We start from the raw sequence: 25,143 nt of genomic DNA on the forward strand, positions 1-25,143 counted from the left end.
CTGGGTCTCGATTCCTGGAAGAGGTGTTTTAGCCTCACCACAGTGTCCTATACTTCTGTATCAGCTCTGGGCCTGTCCCTTAACCCTAGGCTCATCATGACAGCTCTCCATAGCAGCTTGTGCATGGGGGTCACACTGGCAAGAGGAACCCCGAGTGCAGAAAGACCCTTCTATGCTGAGCTCCCAGGGCCATGATCTGGCTGACTCCGTTTAACCATCACTGTATTTGTGTTGCAGTAGCACCTAGTGGCCAGGGCTGTGAAAACAAAAAGCAAACTAAGTACAGTTAAGCTTAACCAAGAAACAGGTGGTTGTATGGGACTGATGCAGCCAGGTAACTCAAGTTGACTCTAAAGGCCTAATTCTCATGTGAAAGTGAGAGTAAAAATAATTTACATCCTGCGCTTGCTGGCTCAAGAGACCTCAGTATAAATGAGAATCCAGCCCGAAATCCTCAATGGGATCCAGACTTCAAGAAGGATTTCAGCTTGAGAAAGGGTCTGGGTTCTACTTTGCAGTGTGTGAACAGCTGAATGGGCAATTCATATTATTTTAAGAAACGTCATGATGGGTTGGGTTTGGTTTTGTTTTTTTCCTTTAATAACTTCACCCCACTTATTACGCTGTAACCGGGGGACCCGTAAAGCCTGTTGAGCTAAGATCAGCACAAATTATCCCACCAGAAACACACAGTGGAAAACTGAGAATGCAGGAGGAAGAGGTGTTGCTGAAGAGCAGGAATCATGCAAGGAGAGCTACCTCTGGGAAAAATACCCATTGTTGTGTCCTTCCTAAAAAAAAAGAGAAGGTGCTGATTCTTTCTTACTGGCACTACAACTGTCATTCAGGCATGCAGAATCTAAAAGCAAACTGAGATCAAAGACCATCAAGACAGGAATGTATCTGATGGCTAAACTTTCCTTTGCCTTTCATTTTTTGGGCAGAGCTAGGAGAAATAAATGTCATGCAGGAGCGCATAGAAGCAGGTCCTGAAGTCCCTTCTCTGAGCTCCAAAGATGTCTTGCTGAACAGGACTGTACTGAAAATCAGAAAGTTTTCCAAGACAGCTCACGGTTCACTTGACACTGAGCTCAGTCTATGCTCTTATGTTAGTTCAGGACTGGAAACACAGTCTAGCTGTCCATACTGTCATATTTTGACTTGCTGTCTATATGTTGTCTGGATCAACCAGCTGACTCTGGGCTGAGGAAACCAAACAACTCACATTCAAACTCTGTCCCTACGGAAGAAAGGGGCAGGAGCTACTGGCGAACGCAAGCTCAGGAACAGCTACCGAGAGGAGAACAGCTGCAGCCAGTGATGAGAAAAGTCATCGCTCCTTGTCCTGCCATGCATCAGCCTGTAGCAAGAGGAACAATAGGTCTTTCAAACCCAACAAACAGATTTTCATGTAGAAATTCCCTGCCACAGACAAGACAAATAAAAATAATTGATTACAGGAACTTGGAGAATGAAAAATAGTCAATGTCAAGGGCAGTTCTATTGTAGGGGGATGAGCTGAACTAAGATGCACAGAGATTATCTCAGTTCTGGGCCTAAAAGGGAGTTGTATAAAACAGGCTATCACTGAGATATCTGGAAAATGTACTCCAGGAATTACTGCAAGAATCTACTCTCTTTTGCTCTGGCTACTTTCTTCTGGCAAAAAAAAAAAAAAAAAAAAAAAAACGGAGAGGGAGAAAACTCCACATTTCTTGTAGGAGCTCTTTGTTTTAAGATTTTTTTATTAGGGATGAAAGAAATGTTCAGAGGGAAAATGAGCTTATTTCTGTCATCTGCTGCCACCATCTGCAAACCCAGCAGCAACATCTTTGAAATTTTGAATTAAATCCACCCATTTCTTTTGTTTCTGCCATCCCTTGCAGTGTGGTAGGCAGTATGAGCCAGTAACAGGGAAGCTGGCCTGGGAATAAGGACCCAAAAAGGGCCAGTACAGACCCAAGCTCCCCTGTCATTGCTGTCATCAGTCTGCCCCACCAAATAAATTAATTTTTCCTCCATTTCTCCTTCTGTAGCTTGGCTAAATTAACTCTTCCTCTGTGCAGAGTTGTTATGTTACTTTAGAAAGATGGTGCTGGAGAGTGCTTGGTGACCCAGGGACTCTGGGGGAACAGCACAGAACTATACAGGGCAGAGCCCGTTTTTGCCTGATGATCATTGCTTTCTAACACGTGAGCTGGTCTGCGGCTGAGTGTGGAGCTTGAGAAAGAAAAGAGAGATCACATAACACTATGAATGTCCAGCCTGGATTGAATCCTCCAGTAAAGGTGTCAAAACAAATACTAGTAATACAGCATATTTTTTCATGCCCCACTGGTTCCAACTAGGACTGGGACCAGATGTGCCAATTTTCAGCAAGAAAGGCTACTCATGCTATTCTTGGCACAGCTTGAAGCAGCAAGTACCACAAATCCTATTTAATACAGTGCCTAAATGCCACAGACCTATTTGCTCGAGCTCTCTTGCTTGGTTTTTCAAGCTCAGCTGGTTCCGATAACCATCTGACCTCCAAGGGCCAATTCAGTCACAACCCTGTCTCCCACCCTTCACAACTGCATCCATCGCTAATGTTTTCCTTCTGGAAATGGGTTTCTTCCTATGTCTAAAGACTGCCTTGCAAATAAAGTTTACACGGATGAAATGCAGACACTTCACAATTTTTTGGTTAAATTGCATTGCATTTTTAGTACTGAGATACATATTGTTAAGCATTTTTTAGGGTTTGGAGGCATGTTGACATTCCAGATTAGCAAGATGGGCATGGTGCTACTGACAGATGTTTAGTAAACTGTTCACATAGCAGGAGATAAGGGATTTACTACCATGAATATCCATGAATATCCATGAAAATAAGAGGACATGCAAGCATATCAAAGTTCCGTAGAGAATTCATCCTCCCTTGGACTTTAGTCTTAGAGGAAACAATTTTACAACGTTCTTGGTGAATGTAATATACATAAACAGCTGGGGAGTTGTATCTTTGAAAGGACCTTACACACGGTCTTATGTTGTGCAAAGTTCATATTATACAACACTGATCTGCTGGAACTCAGATATTGAGCAAAGCAAATCCCTGTCTCATACTCAGCTCTGAATGATTACAAGATGTCACCCTGCAGTCCCATTACTCGCAGTTCAAACAGGATAAGGTCACTGAAAAAATTGCCATTTGTGGGGAAGGCAGCCTCCTGACAGACAACTGCTTTCAGTTTGAAAAAGGTCAAAGTACTAAACATCTTTTTTCCCTCTGTCCTCACCATTAAATCTTCTTCCTAGACCTCTGTACAAACCAGAACTGCTTGGAAAAGAAAGGGAAAGCCAACAGTGGAGGAGCAACAAGTTAGAGACAACACAGGATAGGTGCAAATATTCAAATCAGTGGAGATGGATGATTTTCACCTCAGGATACTGAAGAAGCTGGGTGATGTGACTGTGAGGCCACTGTTTATTATGTGCAAAAGATCACAGCAATTGGGGAAACTCTTTAACAACCAGGAAAAGGCTGATGTCACACCCATGTATAAGAAAGGCGAGAGAAGGACCTCGGGCAGCTGGTTTCTCTCCATCCCTAGAAGGACCATGGAACACATCCTCTGGAGGCCATTTCCACACATGGGAAGAACTAGAAGATAAATAGGGAATAGTCAACACAGATCTACCTAGGGCAGACCACGCTTGACCAATCTGATTGCCTTATCTCATGAAATGACTGGCTATACAGACAAGGTGAGAGCAGTGCTGTAACATACTTTGCTTTTCGTAAGGCTTTTGACGCTATTTCCCACAGTAGTCTCTTTTGTAAGCTGAGGAAGTATAGACTGGACAAGAAGATCATTGTATGGGTTGAAAATGGGCTGGACAGGTGGACTCAAAGCGTGGCAATCAATGATTCAGCAGTTCATTGCCAGCTGGGAAAAAAAGACAGGGTAAAGGAGCTTGGCTTGTACAGTCTGGTGAAGAAGAGGCTAAGGGGTATTCTAACAGCCACCTACAACTACATGAAGAATGGTGACAAAGCTAATGGAGCCAAACACTTCTAGGTAAGGAGAGGAAGTTAATAATAGGCGCAGCATAAATTGCAATATGGGAAGCTAAGCTTGAACATTACAAAAACTTTTTACTTAACAAGGTAGCACAGCTCTGGAAAATGTTATCCAGAGATGATGTTGTATCTGCATCCATGGTTGTTTTCAAGCCACAGCTGATCTGATCTAGTTTTGATGATAGTCCTGATCCAATTGAGAGTCCCCTCCAACCAATTTTCTATAATTGTGTGATTCAGACAGGTACCTCCACTGAGGAAGGAACTGAGTTAGAAAGCAAGAAGGCAAAAGCATGGCAGGACAGATCCTGGCTCTAACTCCTAATCTATCGCTCAGTCCCCCATACAGAAACAGGAGAGGATATAGCTACTCCCAATGCAAGGGTTGGATGGGACATTATCTAATGGGGAGATGGTCACCTAGCTGGTTAATGTTAATGAAGACGATGAACTATTAAGTCCCTTCCACCTTACTAACCCCCCAACCTCACCCCCACCAAAACCTGGACTTGATAGTTTTCTGGAGTGAAACCTATTACGTGTGAGAGGAGCTCCACTACTACTGACATGAGACGAATAATTTACAAAACTGAGAACCGAGGCTAGACCAGCTTTTGTAGTAAATAAAAACAGTTCTTTGTTGTCAAAAGGAGGACTGGATATTTGGCAGGGTCTGGTGACAAAGCAAAGCTCCATATGTGGGAAGACAGCCATAAGAGGCTAAAAAGCATCTGTTCAGTTATGCCTAAGAAATAATCTGGTCTTCGCATGGCCAAAGAGACCAGTGACCATTCAGGACAGAGCACCCCACTTTCCAAAGAGACCCCTTGATTTCTTCTGGATTGTGAGGCTACTGAGGTGCAAAGCCTTGAACCCACATGATTTCGATCATGATCCTGGCACATGTATTTTGTCCTCTGCTGGCAGAACAGTTACCCAACAAGCCTGTCTCTGGTTAAGGCCTCCCTTCCCGCTCCCCCACCCCCTGTTGTTACTAAGCAGGGCTTTTCTGTTTCGTCTCACTTCACTTTTATTATGGCAAAGCCCTATAAAACTATCAAGTAGAGCTGGCTGAAAAGCAGTGTTTCCAGTGCCTTGAAAATGTAAGGGTTTAAATATATATATATATTTATATATAAATTGGTTTTGATCCAAATTGAACAGAAACTTTTTTCTGTTTTTTGAAAAGGGAGCAATTTCCAGGAAGCCAGAAGCTCCCCAGACCCTGCTGCAGCCTCCCAGTGAAAAGCATGTCAAAGCTTGTCAGCTTCAGCAGGCAGCTGCAGAGCTCCCAGCATCCCTGGCCTTGGGGCAAATCCACCAGGTGCATCCGCTTGGGAGCCAGAGACTTGTATGCACTATGTTTCTCCTGTCCTGGAAGAGATCTGCCAGGAGTACAGGTGGGTTTCCTCAAGCTCTCTTCCTCAGGCATGGGGAAAGTCAACTGAGCTCAGCGCAGTTCCAGCAAAATAAGCCAGGCTCAAGGAATGATGTTTCATGGGAACATTTCTGACCAGCATAATTCTCTGGGATAAACCATCAAAGAAGAAACTTGTTGGCTGAAGGAGCATTTTCATTGCAAGGATATCTGATCCATCTGCAATGTGACTTGCCTCGCATGAGCGTCCAGTCTCAGTGATCCTTTCTCATTTAAGCTGGCTGCCAACAAATACTACTCCATATGGAAATGTCAAGATGACAACCACCCCACCAGTGCTAATGGTTACTGGGGTGATGTCAGTGGATGACAATTTCGAAGATCTAAACTGCTGTCTTTAAAAGCAGAAGATCCTGGTACCGTTTTATGACCTCGTTGGGTGTATCTTCTGTTCATGCACTTAGGCCCGGTGATGAGAACGTCCATAAATTGTTTGGATGACTTTTAAACAGATTCTTCTGAATCAGCCCATATGGATACGACTAGCTGGTGAACCATTCAGCATGCTACAGCTTGGCATCACGCCTGCAGCTCCCTCCCATAAAATGGGCAGCTTTTAGACCCATTTAATCATACTTAAACAAGCTTTTTATCTCATTTGTTCTGCGTCATAACTCTTCCTCCAAACACTATAAACCACTGTGGCAATACCACGAAGTGCAGGCCAGCCACACATTTTCGAGTCATCTGCCTGGCTCTCACACTTTGTTTAAATCAATATTTCATGATGAATATCTGTTTTCTGCAGATTTTTTTTTAAGTGCTGCTCTTCCTCCACACACACCCTACAGCCCTTGAGGAAGCATATCCATGCCCTAAGTTCATTTTCTCATGATGAAATCACTACCCTTTTCAGCCACTACATCCTTGTTAAGGGCTTGGGCTGCAGGTGCAGTTTTGATGCTGCCAGCCATCTGGAAATGGTACCTACAGGAACATTTTAGGATTCCCCCTGCCCAGGAAGTCCCCAAACGTGGCACAGATGGCTTTGTGTCACCTGCTCCTCTGCACAGAGGTACAGAGGTTATGGGTGAGATAAAGATTGTTTTGATTTTTGTCCTTCTTTCCATGTTCAGCCTCTCTGTGCTAGCCCATGTGGAGAGACTCCTGCTTAGATGCAGTGGGTGATATACAAAAACCACATGCTGATTGGTGCAGGGAGGGAAATATACTTCACATTGATAAGCAAACTAAGCAAGCAGCTCCATGAGAACGTCTGCTATGGGGGCTTCAGAAGGGGACAATGACAGAGCCAGGTAGGTATTTATAGGCCACCTTTTTCCTTAATTTACATGACAGAAGACCCACCAATGGCAAAACTTCCCTTCCATATTTGTCACCCTCAGTTTTGCCCTGTGACAAATCCTGAGAGTAAACCAGGATTAACTGGATGCCCCATCTTGCACCTGAGAGTGCCAATTCCCCCTGTTTAATAGATGTTGCCTGTCACAGGACCTTAAGAGTTAAAATACCCTGATAAGCTTTAACCTCCTGAGAGAGAGGGAGAAAGACATCTGCTTTTTATTTTCACAGCCCAGCATCTCTGCGCTCCAGTTTTGAAAAGTCTGCATTCCATATAAACAGAGAGAAGTCCTCGTAATTTATGCAATGATATACCAACGCATTAAAAGGGTCATATTTTACTCTAATGGGAGAAATAAGGTATCATTTCCTTCACACGAGGAAGGAAGAGTTGTAATAAATGCCAAATGGGCACCCCTTAATTTCTTTAAGGGCAAGGATATTATGACAGCAAAGACTTTGAGTTCTAGCTACCTATTAAACAAATCTTTACCAAAACAGATGTTGACACTGCAAGGACATCTTGGGAACTAAAGGATGCAAATTTATTTGAATAAGGTTAGCCAGGAGAAAAGTATGTCTGAAAATCTGTTGTGTTTCTAAAGAACTCTTTGCAAGAAGAATCCAAATGGAGTAGATGAAAATAGCTCATCCTAACAGACAATCCACCATTAATGGCAGAGGGAGATGGGGTTTTTACTCTTCTTTGACTGTCCCAGCAAAATCAAGTGACAGCTCTGATATATAGATGTACCCACACAACTCCTTGTCTCACTGATTGGTATTACGTGTGTGCTTCTTGGATGGACACATAAGAGCAGCAACATCTGCATTGCAAGAAAACCCAGTTATGGCCATGTAAAATCCACAGCTAGAGGCTGCTCTGTCTTTTTTGAGGTTCATGCTGTTATGAGAGAGGAGAAACGTGAGTCCAGCTTTGTCCTTTGTCCTTATTCCTCCATCTACTGGGAGGAACTACAATCAAGTCTCTGTTCCACCTATCTCCGGCACTTACGGCCTTTTGGAGCACCTCTTTCTCCCTACACCATCGGGGAGAGCAAGGTTGTGCCCACTGAAGTGGCTGCATTACCCTGTTTGCTTGTGCTGCCTTTTCTGTAGTTGTTGTCTTTCCCACACTCTCAAAGCAAAACTTTTTCTTGGCAGTAGAAGGACCAAAATCTCCAAGAAGGAAGGCAAAAGGAGTTTTCATCTGCAGACAGTTATGAAATTGCAAAAGATCTGTGTAAATACAAATGGTAGGAGAGTCTACAGGTGAAGGAGAGAGATCAAACGGCAGCAGCAATGTAGGAGAGGATGTTCTGTTCTTTGGCCGATTTCCCACTGGGAGAATATAACTTTTAGACAGCAAGAATAAATGGAGATCTTCATTTCTGCTGCAGTGCTAAACTGCTTTTAGCTACTGACTGGGCATGCAGACAACCAAAGAAAAAAGGTGTGTTTGAAGATTGGGGAAAAAAACAAATTAAGTGGAAATCACCTCAAAACATACCCGGATCAAGTTGCAGATTCTGCCTAGGTATAGATAATGTGACAGCCTTTCTGTGTAAGACAGTGTTTGTTCATATATTTGAGTATTTCAATAATTTCCCTGGAGAAGGACATAAATTTCAGTATGATTTATACTGACCCACAAAAGCAAAGAACTTAAACTACTGAGACCCAGAACAGAAAAAAAAATCGCTTCAGAAACACTTTAAAATACTGTTCCACTCTACGACACTGTCTTAGAGATCACTACAAAGGTCCATTCAGCCAAAGATCACACTGGCATTGGAGGAAGTCCTCTTTATGCACTCTTAATTACTTCAACAATCTAGAAAATTAATGGCTAAATGAACCACATTTATAGAGATTATATTTCAGATATTATTTACATTTAACAGAATAACCTTTGTTAGTAATTACTAGATTTATGAACTGTTCGAAACAAAATAGACACACCCCAGGGAACCTGCTTCAATCTCACAAATGCACCACAGACGCGGATACACATCGTTCAGTCAGTCTGATGCTGCAGAACAGCACCGAGGGAGAGGCTTTTCACCACCCTTTTCAGTTTTCCCAAATCCTGCATTTTGTGTTCCTGCAAAGGAGGCAAGGGAGGTGGCGGCAGCCAAGCTCCTCTCCCTGCAGCTGGGAGACCGGAGGCGCTTGGAGGACTCAGTGCTTCTTGCTGTGATGCACCTTCAGGCTCTCCCAGCCTGACACTACTCACTACTTCTACACACAAGGTGCATCCAAAAAAAGATCTGGGCATCTCAGATGTGCTGAAGGGCCCCTCCTGCCAAACACCAGAAGCCAAGGCAAGCCACATCTCCAGCTTCACCTAAGAGATCTGCCGCCCAAAGACAACCTTGTCAGGTTAAGGTATTAATTCTTAAAGGAAAAAAGAAAAAAAGTCAATCTGTCTTCATTTTGACTACTAATTTCCATGTCATTGACTGTTTGTACTGCCATGGCTAACTTCACAAGTTTGACAACCTAGAAAAGAAATTTAAATCTTTCTGATTAAAATAATGGGAAGGAAACAGAGTATCATCCATTTGTTAAGATACTTTTGACCACATCCAGCCCCCATTGGTCAAAAGTGCAGGGAGAAAAGATGGTTGTCTCATTTCACTTGGGGGAAACTGAGGCATGGAGTGGGACGAAGAGGCCTGCCCAAGGTCAAGGGGAGGTCTGTCCCCAGGAAAGAGCCCGAATTCAAGTCTTGCAGTTTCCCATGTGCTAAGGTCTGGCTCAGCTGTCCTCTCTGTGTGTTATAACACAAGCTTGGAGGAGACTGAGTGGAAAAGCCTGTTTGCCCTCTCTCCACTGTGTGACTGCACCATCACCCTCCCATCCAACCCCAGCCTATGCCATCAGGTTGGGAGTGCAGCTGCTCTTACCCCAGTGCTTCCCCACATCAGGTTCCCAAGGAGGTTATGCACAGATTAAGGGACAATCAAAGGAGCCAGGCACAGGGAAGACAGGTTCAAGTAATGTCATGGGTCAACCCAGCCCTTTGCTGTGACTTTTCTGAGAAGACTTGTCAAATGGAGCCCTCAGCTAAAGACTCCACTGGGTTTCTTCCAAAGTTCAGCTCAGCAAACCCCATCCTAGCAGCCCTCCTGCAGGCAGAGGAGATGAAAGGCATGGTTGCAGGTTGAGCCCCAAAATGAGCTCTCATTTTCCTCTGCAGTAGTGCTGAGTGAGTACTGCACAACATGTGATTTATGGGCCTCATTTCACCTTTCTTCACACTCATGGTATGTTCATGAAGATTGGTCTGAATGCAACACATGTGATTTTGCCGTTCACATCAGAGAGCTTTGTCATGTAGTTGTGACTGGTCACAGCATCCATGTTGTGTTTGGGTTTGGACCCATTTGGGGAAGCTGCCAAGGTACTTCCAAACTACATACTTGCTTCATCAGCTTTTAAATTTGGTTTCCAAATGTAGCTACGTGACCTTGAAATAGACATTCATTGGGCTTTCAGAGCAATAAAACTAGGGCTTGGATATTAGCAGAAAGTTAACCCCAAATGGGCACTGCTGAACAAAAATTACCTAAAAAATTGGGATACCACGTATGCACGGTACATTCAGCACTGGTCACTGCATCAGCCCTGCTTCAGTAAACCCTCTGAATGCAAAACAAAGAGCAGAGAGAGAACTGGGTAATGCTTTAAGGGCCTGGCCCCTGTGGCTGCATTTTGGGTTTACCACAGAAACCTCACACAGAGGCTATACAGTAAAGAGCACTGTGCATCTTTTGCCCTGATATGAACTGTGTTATGTTGTACGGATCTAGATGCAATTTAACTACATGCTGTATGTGGTAGAAAACCTGAGTAATGTACGTGCACAGTACCATGCAGGAAGACTGATTACCTTTAATACCTGTAATGGAGGATAAAGCTGGCAAGGGCTGGGGAGGGAACACAGGAGCTGCTTTCCAGGCACTTAGGAACCCTCTGCTTCCCCAATCCAACTTGGGGTGGACTGAGTTTCTTTGAGTAGATCCAGACATGAATTTGGGTTGTCCAAGTAGAGCTTTACTGCTTCCAGCTGCCAGCTCACCTCATGCTCAAGAGAAGCCACCTTTCCTTTCCTTGTTAAATATTTCTAGGCTAACAGGGCATGCAGATCCTTGGCTACAGGGAGAAGGAGACATCCACCCAGGTGCACTGGTGTCCAGTACCCACATTACCGGCAGGACCAGTCACCCACTCCTTTTTAAGAAACTTCTAGCAAAAAGGAGTAAAGAAAGATCTCACTATGGACAAAAAAATATTTTACATTTAGATCTCTCTTTCAAATCAAGAAAATTTCTTCCTGTCAGTCTGAAATCTTCCAAGGTATTAAGAACTTCTTTTGCTATCTCTTCCCCCATCTGTGACACAGAAGTAAATCTTCCTCTTCCTTAAATCTCTTTCTCCCTCTTGACTCATCTCATACATTCCTTCACTTGGAGATCCAGATTCTCATCCGTTCCAGGCCTCTTTTCATGCCAGATTCTTTGGGAAGAATTTTCTTCTCTTAGTAAAGAGCTGAATTTCTCTCTCTTCTCTTCTCCTTGCTTACTTTCCCAGATCAAGCCCACATCTTCCTGTTGGATCTGTTAGTTATTCTCCTGTTGCCACACTCTGTGTAGGTTCTCATTTCCCTTCTGTTGCATTCAGGTTTCCACCTGCCAGATTCCCATTTCTGACACCTTTATTTAGACTCTTATTCTTTACCCATATTATGCCCCCTCCTCTCTTTTGGCTGCTATTTTTCAGATTGGACAAACTACCTATTTTTTTTCATTTCAAACACAGGCAGGTGTTTCACATGTTTCATACAAAACTGAGTTTGTATGAATATAGATATAAGCCAAAGCTTGTATTTCCAAGCAGGAGCAAAAGCACAACAATAAACTTCCCCTTTTCACATCCACTCAACAGTAACTCCATTCAAAGAACAATAATTCAGGGAGTGAATGCATAAACCAATTCCAATTTCTTCTCAGATGATGGGCAAGTGGGGAAAGCAAGAAATACAATTCCTGCCTTCCCCATCTGGGCACAAAGTGCCATGGTGAAATGTGCTTTGACTGAGAACCACTGGGGTGAATGACAGCTTTTCTGACTCCTTCTGTGGCCCACTCCGAATGCTAAAACCTGACCCTGAGATGTCCAGATGCCTTGGGAGACCTGCTGGTTCTCCTGGCTGTGGACAGGACCCAATGAAGCAGGCAACCTGCTCTCTGACCAGCTTGCAAACTCCACTCCAGAAAAGTGTCAGCTGCATCCTGGACACCAAGATTCACTTTTGGACAAAGATTATAAATAGCTTGCTTTAAAGCAGCAAATAAAATCAGTTGCCATTAACCATTTTTAATAGCACACAAGGCTTTAAAACAGCAGTCGAAGGAAAGAGTAATTAAAGACATAAATATATGTGGGAACTGGGATAGAGTACAACTTTGGGATTTGCCAAAGACAGATATTCATTGCACATCTGGCTTCTTTGCTAGAGATTTCCTAGAGGACATATAGTGAATCCAATTGATCTGGACTTCAGTAAAGTATGTCATACAGGGCCACATGGAAAATGGTTCTTTACAGGAAAAAATAGGAATTTGTATAATATCTGTAAAAAGCACAAAAAGTGTTGATTTGTATGAAAGGAAGCACATTATGTGAAAAGGAAATTCTTTGACTAAAGGGAATTACTTGTGGAAGTCTTCAGTGTTGGGTCTTAGGAATTTACCTTGCTGGGTATTCTCATTTAATGACCATGGCACATAATGTAGGAAATGTGCTAATGAAACTTGCTGATGACCCCAATTTCAGGGATACTGCAAACAGGAGTATAAAAAGGTTAAACCAAACTGGATGATCTTGAGATAAGAAGTCACAGAAAATGCACAGAAATTTGTGGTGCGAGGCATGAGGCAACATATTGCTGTAACCTTACTGAAGTGGAAAAACCTGGGAGCACTGAATAACTCTTCCAGTAGACAGAGGGAAGAGATAACACTATTGTGCTGGAGTGTTGTGTCCAGGTGTACGTAAGGAAGGTAAATTCACAGTGCAACATATGGAAGGAAGGACTCTGGGATTATCAGAAGGGGGAAGCACTTTCAGGAGCAGAAACCAGAAGAGGATGGCCTGCTTACAAGGAGAACGAAGACGCCCTTTGACTGCAATCTTCACACTTCTCCAGTGACAGGAGGGAATAAGCTAAAAAACAGCACTGGAGCATGGGGATATGAATGGGCTTAGAGGAAATCTGGATTGTAAATCAGGAGGTTCAGTGACAGCCTTGCACAATGAACATACAGGCAAACAGCCCTTAACTGATTTCAGCATGGAGCTTGCACAGTTAGTGAACATTTATGGGATTTCGTTCCCATAGCAGTGGCCTGGTCTGCTAACTACTTTGCAACAGTTCAGTACTCAATCTAATTTAAATACTAAAATTTCCCCAAATGAAGTGTTTTGCCCTTGCTTTGTTAATTGTCTCTTCTCCAAAACAGACCTCCAAAAGAGAGGAAAGGCCTCCCTCCCAGGGTGAGACCAATTGAATACGGTACTTCTGGAGTCCAACACCCATAATGACCAATACATTAAAACGAACAGGCAAGTTACTGAGGCAGAGGAAACAGCAGTCAGCCACAACGGCTCTTCCTGGGTAATGAAAGATGACTGATGAATTTTTGTACCCCAAATCCAATGCGGTTTAAATGAAACAATGAGCCTAAAGTACATAGGCCAGAAAACCTTGAAGAGCCTCATGCTTTGCCTGGGAGTAATAAGGCAAAAGCTCTAACAGGCTGCTAAACTTAAAAATACTTGTTCTGATCACCAGCCCATCAGTGAAGGACCAGAATCTCCTCCCACCGACACAAGCTCTCAGTGATAGCATTTGCACAGTCACCTGAAGCCAGGCATTAGCTGTATACACTCTGTCTGTTAGAAATACCCCATGCTTCAAAGGTGAGAAGCAGTGCTGGGGTAGGACATGCAGCACGTGGAAAGGATGAGCAGGCTGGGAAGTGGGAGGCATTGCAGACCTGGTTTCTAAAAGGCCCTGTGAACAGTTCGGGAGAGGTCCCAACAGCAGGGAACACATTGAGGCTCTGTGTCTGCAGGCAGGCAGGTTCATGAAGCTGTCCAAACAGCCAGGTGAGCATCAGGAAGGAAAGGTGACAGCAAACATAAGGTGCCCCCCCAAAAACCATGGAGTACGTTAACACCAGCAAGGTTTTAAAATCAAAAGTGAGCAGCATCGTGAAAGGACGTGATAAGAAGCCAAAGTTGGGCCAGGTTTCTGCGTACAGAACAAGTCCAAATCCCCATCTTCCCATGATTTGACATCTTAGAGGGAAACAGACTTCTCTGCTTTTAAAGAAATACATTCCCTGCAGCGAACGCAGCCTAAACATCCCAGCATCCTGTTATTGTATCCAGTCCAGGAAGTGAAACCAAGGCCCTGGGTCTGTAATTGGGACCACATGGACGTCCCCGCACTTGCACTGAAACAGCTCGACTTCACCAGCCCAGCCACGTGGCCCAAGGTGAGAGCTGAGCTGAAGTACCCGAGCTGCTGCGCAACCCCTTCACCATGACCTTGGGCAAGTAACGCTGACTGCTTTATCGCAGTTCTCCATCTGCAAAACTGGCATAATCATGCATTCCTCCATCCGGCTCTCGTCTGCTTAGCTCTTCAGGACAGGGAATGTGTTTGCTAGATGAATGTGTGAGAGGACCCCTATTTTGGCTAAGGCAACTGAGTGCTACAGTAATTATGCATATAATAGAGAGTCATATTATATAAATTATTATAATCAAGAATCAGTGGCTATTCTCCTGAAAAGTCCCAGCACTTAGTGTTTTCATGTTTTTGTTTTTGGAACAGACTAATCACTTTCACATCATAAACAAATAATGTTTTTAATAGATTCCACATTTGTGGAACTTTTACAGCTAACATGCAGCAAAGCTCTTGTCCTCCACAGGCTTTCTTTTTTTACTTCTTTTTTTTTTTTTTTTAGCTGAAATAGCAAAATATATTCTGTAGTAAATTAAGTGCAATTCACGTGGCATTTTGTATGAACGCACTGTGGATGTGGCCTATGAAACAAGCTTTGTTAGATTTCTGTAGCCCTTATGTTCCATTTTTGTGCTTATAATTCTAAATATGTTTTTGCTGCAATTTCATGTGAGGAACAACAGGGGAGCCTTTCTCTGTCTAACACCTATGAATTCCCATCAATACAAGCAATAGATGGGGAAGAGTCAGATGCTGCCCTGCCGCCATCGACACAGGCTGCGTGCTTCAACTCTGCTCAAGGGCAGAGGAAGCAAGAGCAGAAGCCAACCCTCTTAAAGGCATGTGTAATCTTTCACAGGCAAGTTCAACTCCCAATGAACCTTTAGGACTCATAAATTAATGTCTGCTTTCCCGGGCTACACTGCCTTTCCCTGTTGTGCTCAGACCCATCCTGGTCTCAGGCAGCGGCTGACAGCAGCTGCTGAGAGCACAGGAGGCAGGAATAATCCTCCGGTGGGATGAAGCTTCAGGAATTCCCACAGCTGAGGTGGCGTCACTCTGTGCAAGCTCAGCGCTACCACTGAACTCCCTTATTACTTTTTTTTGTGGCATTCGGTACCTCTGCATCTGTTCTAAAAATCCAGCTCTCTGCAGAAAGGCTCAGCTTATAGCGACTCAGTCCAAAGAAAGCCTCTGTTGGATGATTTTGCTTATCAAGCCTTGAAATCCCAGCTACAGAACCTCTGCTGCTGTGAAAAAAACCAACACTTTGAGTCGTATGTGCCTAACATAAAACATACTGGACTGAGAGGCCCAGAGAAAGGTGGTGGAGACAAGATTAATGGTTTTAACTGGGAGTGAAATCCAGTAATTAAGTAGTGACCCATGACACTTGAGAAGCAGTAACAGTTTGTTGACCACAAGAATGATTGCTCAGAGCGCCTTCTTAATGTTGTAAATGTGAAAATGATTTACAGCATGACCAACAGGGAAAAAAAAGCAAGCTAGCAAGCAGACACGATTGACATTAGTAATTGTTCCTGACTGCATACATATGTGGAGGTAAGAAAGTTGAAATACTTTCGGTGTGTAGCATGGTAGCAATATATCAAAATCACTAACAGCAAAGGACTCAAACTCCTTGAGCTGAGATGATTAAAAAGAGTGCAAACACCATTCATAACACTGAAACAAACAAGAAGCCTGAAAGGGATGAAGGCTCCACTTTGGTTTTCAGTAGGGCTTGTTTGCCTTAGATCCAGAGCCATGAGCGTACCAGAGCCTTGAGGACAGAGTTAAAAACAAATTATTAATATCCAGTACAAGTCTCAGTGCACAAGCTGCTCTGCTTCTGAATAATTCGTAGGAAGCCTCTCAGGGGATTTCTGCAGCATCTGAAAGCACGAGTCGGTTCAGATTTAGCAACAATGAGATCTAACTGGAAGCCAACGGAGAACTAGCAAAGTTTTTGAGAAGGACATGACGCTTGTCCTCTGGTGAACTTTGCTCACTGGCACGCTGCAGATGAAGTCCAGCCTTGCAGTGGCACCTTTTGTGGTCCTGAGAGAAGACTGAACATCAGGATATCCCGGCTTCCTCTTTGCTTGTAAAATAGGAAGACAATCAAGCCGCCTTCTCCTTGGCCTCAGTCGGGGCGGGGGCTGGTAGTTCACTGGGGCAGGCATGGTTTCCTACAACATGGCCCAGGGTCTGACAGTCTCACAGAGAAGGATGAAGGCTTCTCTTTTGTCCCACTGCTTTATGCTGCTACCAGGGAAAAGAAAGAGGGTTTGTGCTGCCCAGGTTTAAAGTACCAGAGGTCTGCTTTAGGCTGTTTTGTAAATGTTCCCTTCTTTTCTCAGAGAAATGGCTCTGCCGCTTTCAAGAGAGTTTGGGGAAATGGTGATGTTTTCTCCTTTGTAAACACCTGGAGGACTGGAGAATAGTCTCCTTGCCAGCTGCTTTTTTTGCTACCAGAAGTGCAGCTTTCCTTTTCTGAATGATCACAACCTGTTGGGTCAAGGCAAAGAAGTTTTCTGAATAGAGATGGGCTATCCAGTGCACCCCAGGGGAGACAACAAGCATCCCATCCACACCTAAGCACATCCAGCCACCAGCCCTTGGGATGGCTCACCCAGATCCTGCACAAAAAGAGACCTCATCACATTGGGATTGAAACAGAGACCCCCAAAACTGGCACTGTTCAGACTTGAGGTATTATGCAGCCTCTGGCCAGGTCCTTAAGATCAACATCAACTGATGACAAACACACAGTGACAAAAAAGAAACAAAGTCTCTGGTCTAGTCAGCTTCCACAGCTTGCATTTCTGATGCCTCGTAGTGCCGAGACCTGTGCCTCCCTCCCCTGCCTGTCAGTCCCAACAGCGTCGCATTGACTCAGCAGCCACAGCCCAAAGCGTCTCTTCTCCCCTCTCCAAAATGAAAGGCAGTGGAGGAGATGTAGAGAGGACAGAAGCAGGGGTCATAGAAAGAGCTGAGCAGAAGAAAGAGCAGGGCCTTGTTTCAAATGTAATTCTTTTTCATGCTTGGCTTTTTCGGCATCGCTTAAGCCAACTGTTCCACCATCTCCTGTTAAAAGCTGGTAGGTTTTGTTGTGTTTTTTAATATGGTCATAACCCCATTTTATATAGAGGGAAAATGCTGGCTCCCTGTGGCTTTCATGTATTTTCATACTGGTGTAATTCAAACAATATGATGACTCAACTTGACGTCGTTTCCTGGTTGCAGTGGGGCTTGTGGTAATCGAGAGTTTAAGCTTTATTGGGACGCCTGATGGAGCAGCAACATACACCACAGAGAGTCCTAATGAAGGCCAACAGTGGACAGGCTGGCCGACTCAGCCCAGCAAGGATCCCAGGTAGGTGCCCTCTGGTCAGGTGAGCCACCCAAAAAGCTGCCATCTCCACCTGATGCAATGCAGTCATGCAAAGGGCCACAAGTACATGCATGGAGACTGAAAACAAGCCAACCCCACTCCCACTGCAACGTTCAAGAAGAAAGTAGAGGTAAGAAGCATCTATGCTACTTTCCCAGCACCCTGGAAGTTGGCTTTTTGCCACCCCAAAGTCATTGTGAATTCTCCTCTTAATAATAATTCTCAGAGCATGAGAAGAGTCAGTGTTTTGTTCCAGTGAGGACAAGAAGCATTTGCAGTCTGGTTTTAATTGCAGGAAGTAGGACAACCAAAACTTGAAGAATTAAGATTGAAAAGATAGAGGTGAATGAAAAGTGCTGTCTTGGAAGTGCAGGACATCGGCGTGCCATTGCATTTGTGCGTGTTTCCAGACGGAAGCATCTTCACGCAAATGCATGTCTTTGTGTCAGGTGTATGCGCATCCGTGTACGTGCACACATTGAAGAGGCTAGGCTGGTAGCACAACCTATCATTAAGCTTGCCAAACATTTCCCAATTATAAAGCCCTGTTTTCAATTGCTAATAACTTTGTTAAACTTAAACCACTTGGACTGCAGTTTTCCATGCCAAGTGTCTGCCTTGGGCTGAATTTTTTGTTTTGCCTTCTTTTTTTTTAGCCATCAGCCAAAAAGTGTTCAGCTGTTTCAGCGAAGATGGCTAGGGAAAATACAGGGGCTTGCAACATGAAGAAATCCTAGCAACCTTCTCTTGCAAAGGCCTGGAGTCCTCCTACTTTAGCAGAAGGACAGGAAATCTGCAAGTAGCGGAAAATCTCATCAAATTTGACAATGCAAAATTGCTCTGAAAGCGCTTTTCATGCCCAAGCAATATCTCTGATGTCTCTGTGGCTCCGTCCTTCCTGAGCACGCTTTAGCACTTCACCCTTCTGGCCGTGGCAGGACTGTTTGGGACCACTCCATCAGAGCCCAGCTGCACTCAGACAGAGGGGCAGAGAACCTGCTTTTCTTTCAGCCCAACTCTACTACCAGACATCACCTTTCCCTTCCCAAAGGCAGCCATCTTCACTAATCCAACACCCCTCTCTCCATGTCCCACATGCTGCATTTTTCCGTCCCAGCAAGGAATGCAAAGCAAGGTACAGTGTAAAAATATAGTCCTTCCTTATAAAACCCACGTGATAATAAAGATGTGTCTTTGCCCCTTCTACCCCCATGCAGCAGTACCTTCAGGATCCCTGGAGTTTGCCCGCTTATTAATACCACTAACATTCACATCTGTTTCGGATTGGTTTATGTGGATGGGATTTAATAACAAATATGTTCTCCATTAATGCTAGCCCTTGCCGTGCCTACATTCTATAACAGGCTTACGTATTTTCTGATCAGATCAGATGTTCTCTGTGGTTTGTTTGTCAGATTTTCTGTTTGGTGACTTTCTTCTAGCAAATCAGGTCTGAAATGTAAAACATACAGAGAATAGCATGGAGCCACCAGCACCAGCCGGCTCAGAGAAAGCAAAGCCAGACAGGCATCCTGCAGCCCCACTTCTCCTGGATTTACAGACTCCCGGCCTGATTCACAGATATGCCAAAACACTCTTCGCTGCCCCATGGGAGGTCCACATTCCCCCTTGCATCACACTCCTGTGAGACATTGGACACGTGGCAAGTGACACTTGTGTACCTCTGGGACTCAGAGAGGGCCTTCAACAGCATAGAAATGCAGCTGAAAAATTCATTCATACAGGCAGGTGTGTGAGGATTTCAGCCTGACAGGACTATAAACAGAGGGTGCAGAGTTCTCAGCAGTCATGTTTCTTAAGGAAGGAATCACTGAAACAATCCAGGGCTAAATCCCCTAACATCTACATAAAAGATCTAGGAGAAATGCTACAGTTCGCAGAGGATCATAAAACTGGAGATGCTGCAAAAAGCACAAGAAAGGAGGAAAAGAAAGCAGTGAGCTTGTTACGGCTTTTCAGGTGGGGCTTCCCAGGCACAACTCTGGAAAGAGAGCTGGACTGAAATGACACAACGTGATGGTTGCCAATAACAGATAGGGGCTTGGGACATGAGGTTGAGCCTCGAGTCAGCATAGCTCAGGAATATTCAACAGACAAAAAAAGCCACAGATGGGAAAAGCAGGAGCCCTGCAGCGGGGCCAGAAGCTGGTAGATAGGAAGTGGTAATGCAAACACAGTGGCTCCCAGCAACGCAGACGTGCTCTTAGCAATTGAAAATAACACATTGGTGGACCAAAAGACAGATACAGAAATACAGGTGCTACCACACTGCGATAAGGATAAAATGCCAAAGCTTATTCTGCTTTCTGAGGAAAATGCATCTTCCCATGATGTACTGAAAACACAAGTCCTCCTGTAGTGGTTATTTTGAGAGACACCACCACCTTCCCCAACAATCCCTTTCCCACAGACAATTCCATTGTTGAGAAGATAAATTTTCTACTAGGCAGAAAAAGCCCAGAAACATGTTTTGTGAAAAAAAAAGCCCCTATCTTTTAGAGCAAAAGCATCTGCCCAAAGCCTATCATCCCAACAAGGGACACACAACCCCCAGCACAGTAGCAGCAGAATTCAGACTGAGGGAAAGTTGTCAGCTCCCACCTCATACATTCAAGAGGCCCAGAGGGAAACCCACAGCAGGTGAAGACACTGAAATATTGCCTGAAAAAGTTGTTTTCTTTTTTTTTTCAGGGTGAAAGCTGTTCTGCCCCCAGACAAGGTGTGCTTAGGGTCAGCCAGCAGGATTCACAAAAGATAACAACTCCAGCGATCCTGCAAAACGGCCTGTGAATGTGCATTTCTGTTTTGCTTTCAAGTAGCTATTGCAGCACTGGGCAGAAGAGGGTCAGAGTTTACATGATGGTTAGAGATGCTCAGCTTGTGGGCAACACAGCAGAAGGAATTGCGGTTTCTTGGAGAAGTTCCTTGCTTTTCTAAACTCACACCTACACAGGCAAGAGCCAATAGACCCATATTTTCCCATTCTGACCTTCTGAGTTGACAAAATGCAAACAAAGATTAATACAGAACTCTTATAGCCATCATACCTTGGACACTGTCTCAGCTGACTGTCTCTGGCCAGATCTGGCTACAGACAGGTTCACTTTCCCTGGCTGAAGTTGTGCTGATCCCCTATCTCACAGTCCCAAAGGGTGTAACTGGAAATCAGGGAGAGCTGCTGTTCCGCTGCAGACCTTTCAGCTGAAGGCCTTGCATGGTGCAAGGTGGAGACTGGCAGAAACTGAAAGAAGCACCCAGAGCCCAATTAGGTCTGCCATGAGGAGCCAGCACTGAGGGCCCTGGTGCCGGGCAGTGTGATGTGCACAGATGCGCCCACCAAAGCTGTGTCCTCTGCAACAGCTTAGTCCCAGGGGAAGCGTGACCAGCCATGAGGAGTGGCCACTGGGGCTGCTGCAGACAGAAGAATGTGCATCACCACAAGAGAGAATGTAACCTGGCTTCCTCATCCTGTTTCTCTCCTTCAGATGCCAGGTGGGAGGTTTGACCCTGGGTAGCAGATCCAGGGACTGTCCCACAGTGCAGGCACACATGTGCACACACAGAGGAAGATTAAGTGCTTTTGCCTGTGACCCCAAGCAAAATGGCAAGCCCCAGGTGGCTGGGGTATTCCAATACCCACTTAGAGTTTGTAAGCTGTCCTCTGGGTAGGATTTCCAGGCACACAGTGTCATATCTTTCACACTTTTCGAGCAGGACTATAAATTATGGCGAGAGTCCCTGTAACTTCAGCCTGATCACTCCATACTCCTGGCGCCTGCTGGGTTGTTTTGTTGTTGTTACAGCTACAGCTCCAAATGGGGAACGCATGATGTACAGCTGGGAAGGGACTTTTCTAAATGCTCAGCGAAGCGGTCACAAATAGGAAGAAACTTCAGTTTCCTACAATATTTAGCGTTATATAGGCCCGCAGCAGTGCCACACTTTACTTCTTCATTTCTAGCATCCCCCTTTGAGAGCTCTACCCCACTTCATCATCATAAACATGTCAACAATCAGTCCCCGTGGAGGGCTCTGCTGTTTGTTCTTTGGCTCACATGGAGAAAGCATGTCCCTGCTCCAGCCCCCAGCACACATTTCTCTATGCTCAAAGGGGCCAGAGTTGGAACATGGCCATCTTGTGGCTCCTGGACCTTGATATTTAAGGAGAAAGAAAAAAAGAAAAAAAAAAAAAAGCAAGGAACATGAACTTGATAAATATGATCAGCTGCCGGGAACGTGCCTGCAGCCTCCTGCTGCTGTTGTTGACATCAGAAAGCTGCGGAGCCTGGGAGACGCGAGGAAGTTTTATTGTCTCGCTCCTACCAGGAGCACGCGATTGCTGTTCCAGCTGCCTGGTGCTACCCAGCGCTTCTCTCGAGCGGCCCGCCTGTCACCAAGAAAACAGGACATCAGTTCTCGCCTCCCGGACCCGATGGCCGGGGGGAGGCTTCCCGTTGCCTCTCCCAAAGCCTCAGAAGAACTTTTTCACAGAAACCAGTGCCAGCATAATGTTTTCCCAGACTAATTTTTTATTATACCTGAAGCTTTCCCGTCAGTCACCTGACAGCTCTCCAGTCTGCAAGGGCTGCTAATTGGGCTAAATTGTGTGGCCAGACAGGGTGCACCCGAGCACAGGCAGAGGTGCCGCTCGAGGGTGCAGCTGTGTGTGAATACTTTTTCTAGAGTGGCTCCCCTTGGTGGAGCAGGGCAGCCCCAGCTGAAAACTATTTCTTGTTTTAGGAAAAAAAAGGATCCAAAATGCAGTCAGCTGGCTCCTTTGAACCTGTGTTCCTCCATCCGAGCTTAGCAAGGAAGTTCAGGCTTCCTTAAACTTCGCTAACACAGCAAGTTGGTCTATCAAAGGACAAGGAGTGAACATCATTAGAAAGCGATGGAGCAATGGAGAAGACAGACACCCATTCTAGTTAATAGATACAATAGCTGAATACTAATTCAAGCAATTTAGCTGAAAAGAGATGAAAACTCCTTTGGGGAAAATGGAATCTGGAGCAGAGTAGCATTTTAGCAGGGGCATGATGAATAATTTTGTAGTGACAAGTCATGGATGTATGTAATGAAGACAGAAATACCTGAGAAGATCCTACACAAATGCTTTTTCAGTGCTTTTTCACCCTCTTATTTTCTTCCAGTGTGCAAAGCTCCCTCAATCTTTCAGGTCCATGGCATTAGGTATAGGACAAGAGGGAATGATTTTCTTCCATATAGAGAGCTTAGGCCCTCTGAAAGGGGCTGGCTGGACAGTTATGAAGATGTAAGCACTCTGTATAAACCCAGAACAAACTTCCCCAGTGCTTTGCTAAAAAATATGGTGCAATGCTTGGCTGGATGAAGCATGGTCAAAGAGCTCAGTTTTCATGGCTCATTTAGTCTGGGACTTTTCTTCAGGGACAGCCAGCAAGAACACTGATTTCGATCACTTTCTTCTGATGTGGACAAAATTATTCTGGGATTTTGGCTGAGATTGGCTCGTTTTACAGGACTTTTAAGAGTCTTCAAAGTGGTTACCTGGAAAAGACAAGTTTCCAAATCTGCCCCACTCCAAGCCAGCCAAATCCTTTCTCACATGAACTTACAGCAGCAAGGCATTTGGAAAAGAAAAAAAACCATTCAAAAATGTTTTTAAAAAACTGTTTGTCATTCAGCTATGGCTGCAAGGGAATGACTCCTCACCTCAAATTTCTAACCTTTTTGTAAAAAAAAAGTTCAGATTTCTCTTCAAAGTAAAAGAATATTTTTTAAGAAAATAGCTTTTTTCTTTCTAAAAAAATGACATTTGGCAGAAACATGTTCCTCATGAACACTATGGTTTTTTAATGACCTGAGCCCTCTTGTGGCAGTGTTCACTTGCCCAAGCAGCCCTGGTGTAGGAATGTTAGGGGCACTCAGGTGTGAAGGTGCTGAGAGACCTGTAAGTATCTGGATCAAGAGACAGAAAAAAAAACACAAAATGAAACTTTCCTGAGTAACTCAAGGGTTTCTTCTCCTCTGAAGTCACTAGAAAACCTTTAGTACGAACTACTCCTCCTCCCTCATTATCCCCAAGACAGATTTAAATAGCACTCTGCTTTGCAAAAGAGTTGTAAAAGCCTCAGAGCCAGCCAACTGAGATAAAAGGCCACAGCTGAGTGTTTCTGTAAAGGCAACAGTTGCATCATGAGTGGCAGATATTTCACTATATCGGTACACCACGCCGCGAGATTCTCTGCAAATGGAAGAAAAGATGTCTTTGCGCACCCTGTCAGGGGTTTTCCCCCACATCCAGGGCACGCAGGGCTCCCCTTGTAGGACACGCCGCAATCTGGGATGAGCAGGAAAATGAAAGGCACAGACGTCTTAGCTTCAAGCATACAGCCTCTCACTGTTACTGCCAGACTCTTTTTAGCATCAAAGAGTGAAATATGGTGCTATACTGGTTCATATCACAGGTGCACAAATATCTAGCCCTTCAAAACTTTATTACTCCTGACCCCTCAGTGCACCAGCAGCCACATTTGGGGAGTGTTACCAGCTCCCTGCATGCGTTAATCCCTGTCTCTCAACTCAGCGGCTGCCCTAACTCCCCCTGAGCAATCTCCTGCAGGCCAAACCCTTGCACCTGAGCGCGCACCTGGGGCAGCGCGTGTAGTAGGTTGCAGGCAGGCACCTGCAATTCGGCATATGTCCTTGCAGAAACCGACACCTAGAGCTATGTTACCTCACATATACTGGGTCCCTAAATTCTCTCCTGCAGTTCCTTAAACAGCCTTTCCTACCATTATGATGCCAAAAGCAAATACATTTTCATGAGCATTTTTATTATCCCATTTAAAAGTTGTTTACCACCTGTTTCACTTCTGTGTTAAAATGTGACATTAATTTGGGCCCAGGCTAACCTCTCCTTTGTCATCAAATTGTTGCACTTGGATCAACAAGACAAAGACTTTTCTTTTTTCCTAAGTAAATCTACTTTCTTCTCCATGCTAGCCACAATTCTTGGCAAAGATGCTTAAGAGAGGAGCTTGGAGGAAATGAATAATATTTTTGATTCCAGAGAAACAAATGCCAAAAGTCAATTTTGAAAAGATAATACAGCTTTGATCGACTCATGTGTTCGTCAAGGTGCTGTGACTCTGTAGAGCCCCGGTGGAAGGAAGAGGCTGTGATTTTAAGCTGCATAAACTGTTGATCTTTTGCATTGTTCAGACTTTTGCAATCAGCTCTGTATTTCAGTTAATAAAAATAAGGCAGTTACTCAACATTTTTTATATTCAGGGCAGCAAGCAGACCAGCTCGCAGAGACACCAGCCAACTGCCTCTAGTAAAGCCCAGTTAAATGCAATCACATGCAGCCGCTCTCCTCCGTCTGACAAGGCAGCATT

Source organism: Egretta garzetta, unplaced genomic scaffold (genome assembly GCF_000687185.1).
Source record: "Egretta garzetta isolate BGI_Z169 unplaced genomic scaffold, ASM68718v1 scaffold163, whole genome shotgun sequence".
In the NCBI taxonomy this organism is placed as follows: domain Eukaryota; kingdom Metazoa; phylum Chordata; class Aves; order Pelecaniformes; family Ardeidae; genus Egretta; species Egretta garzetta.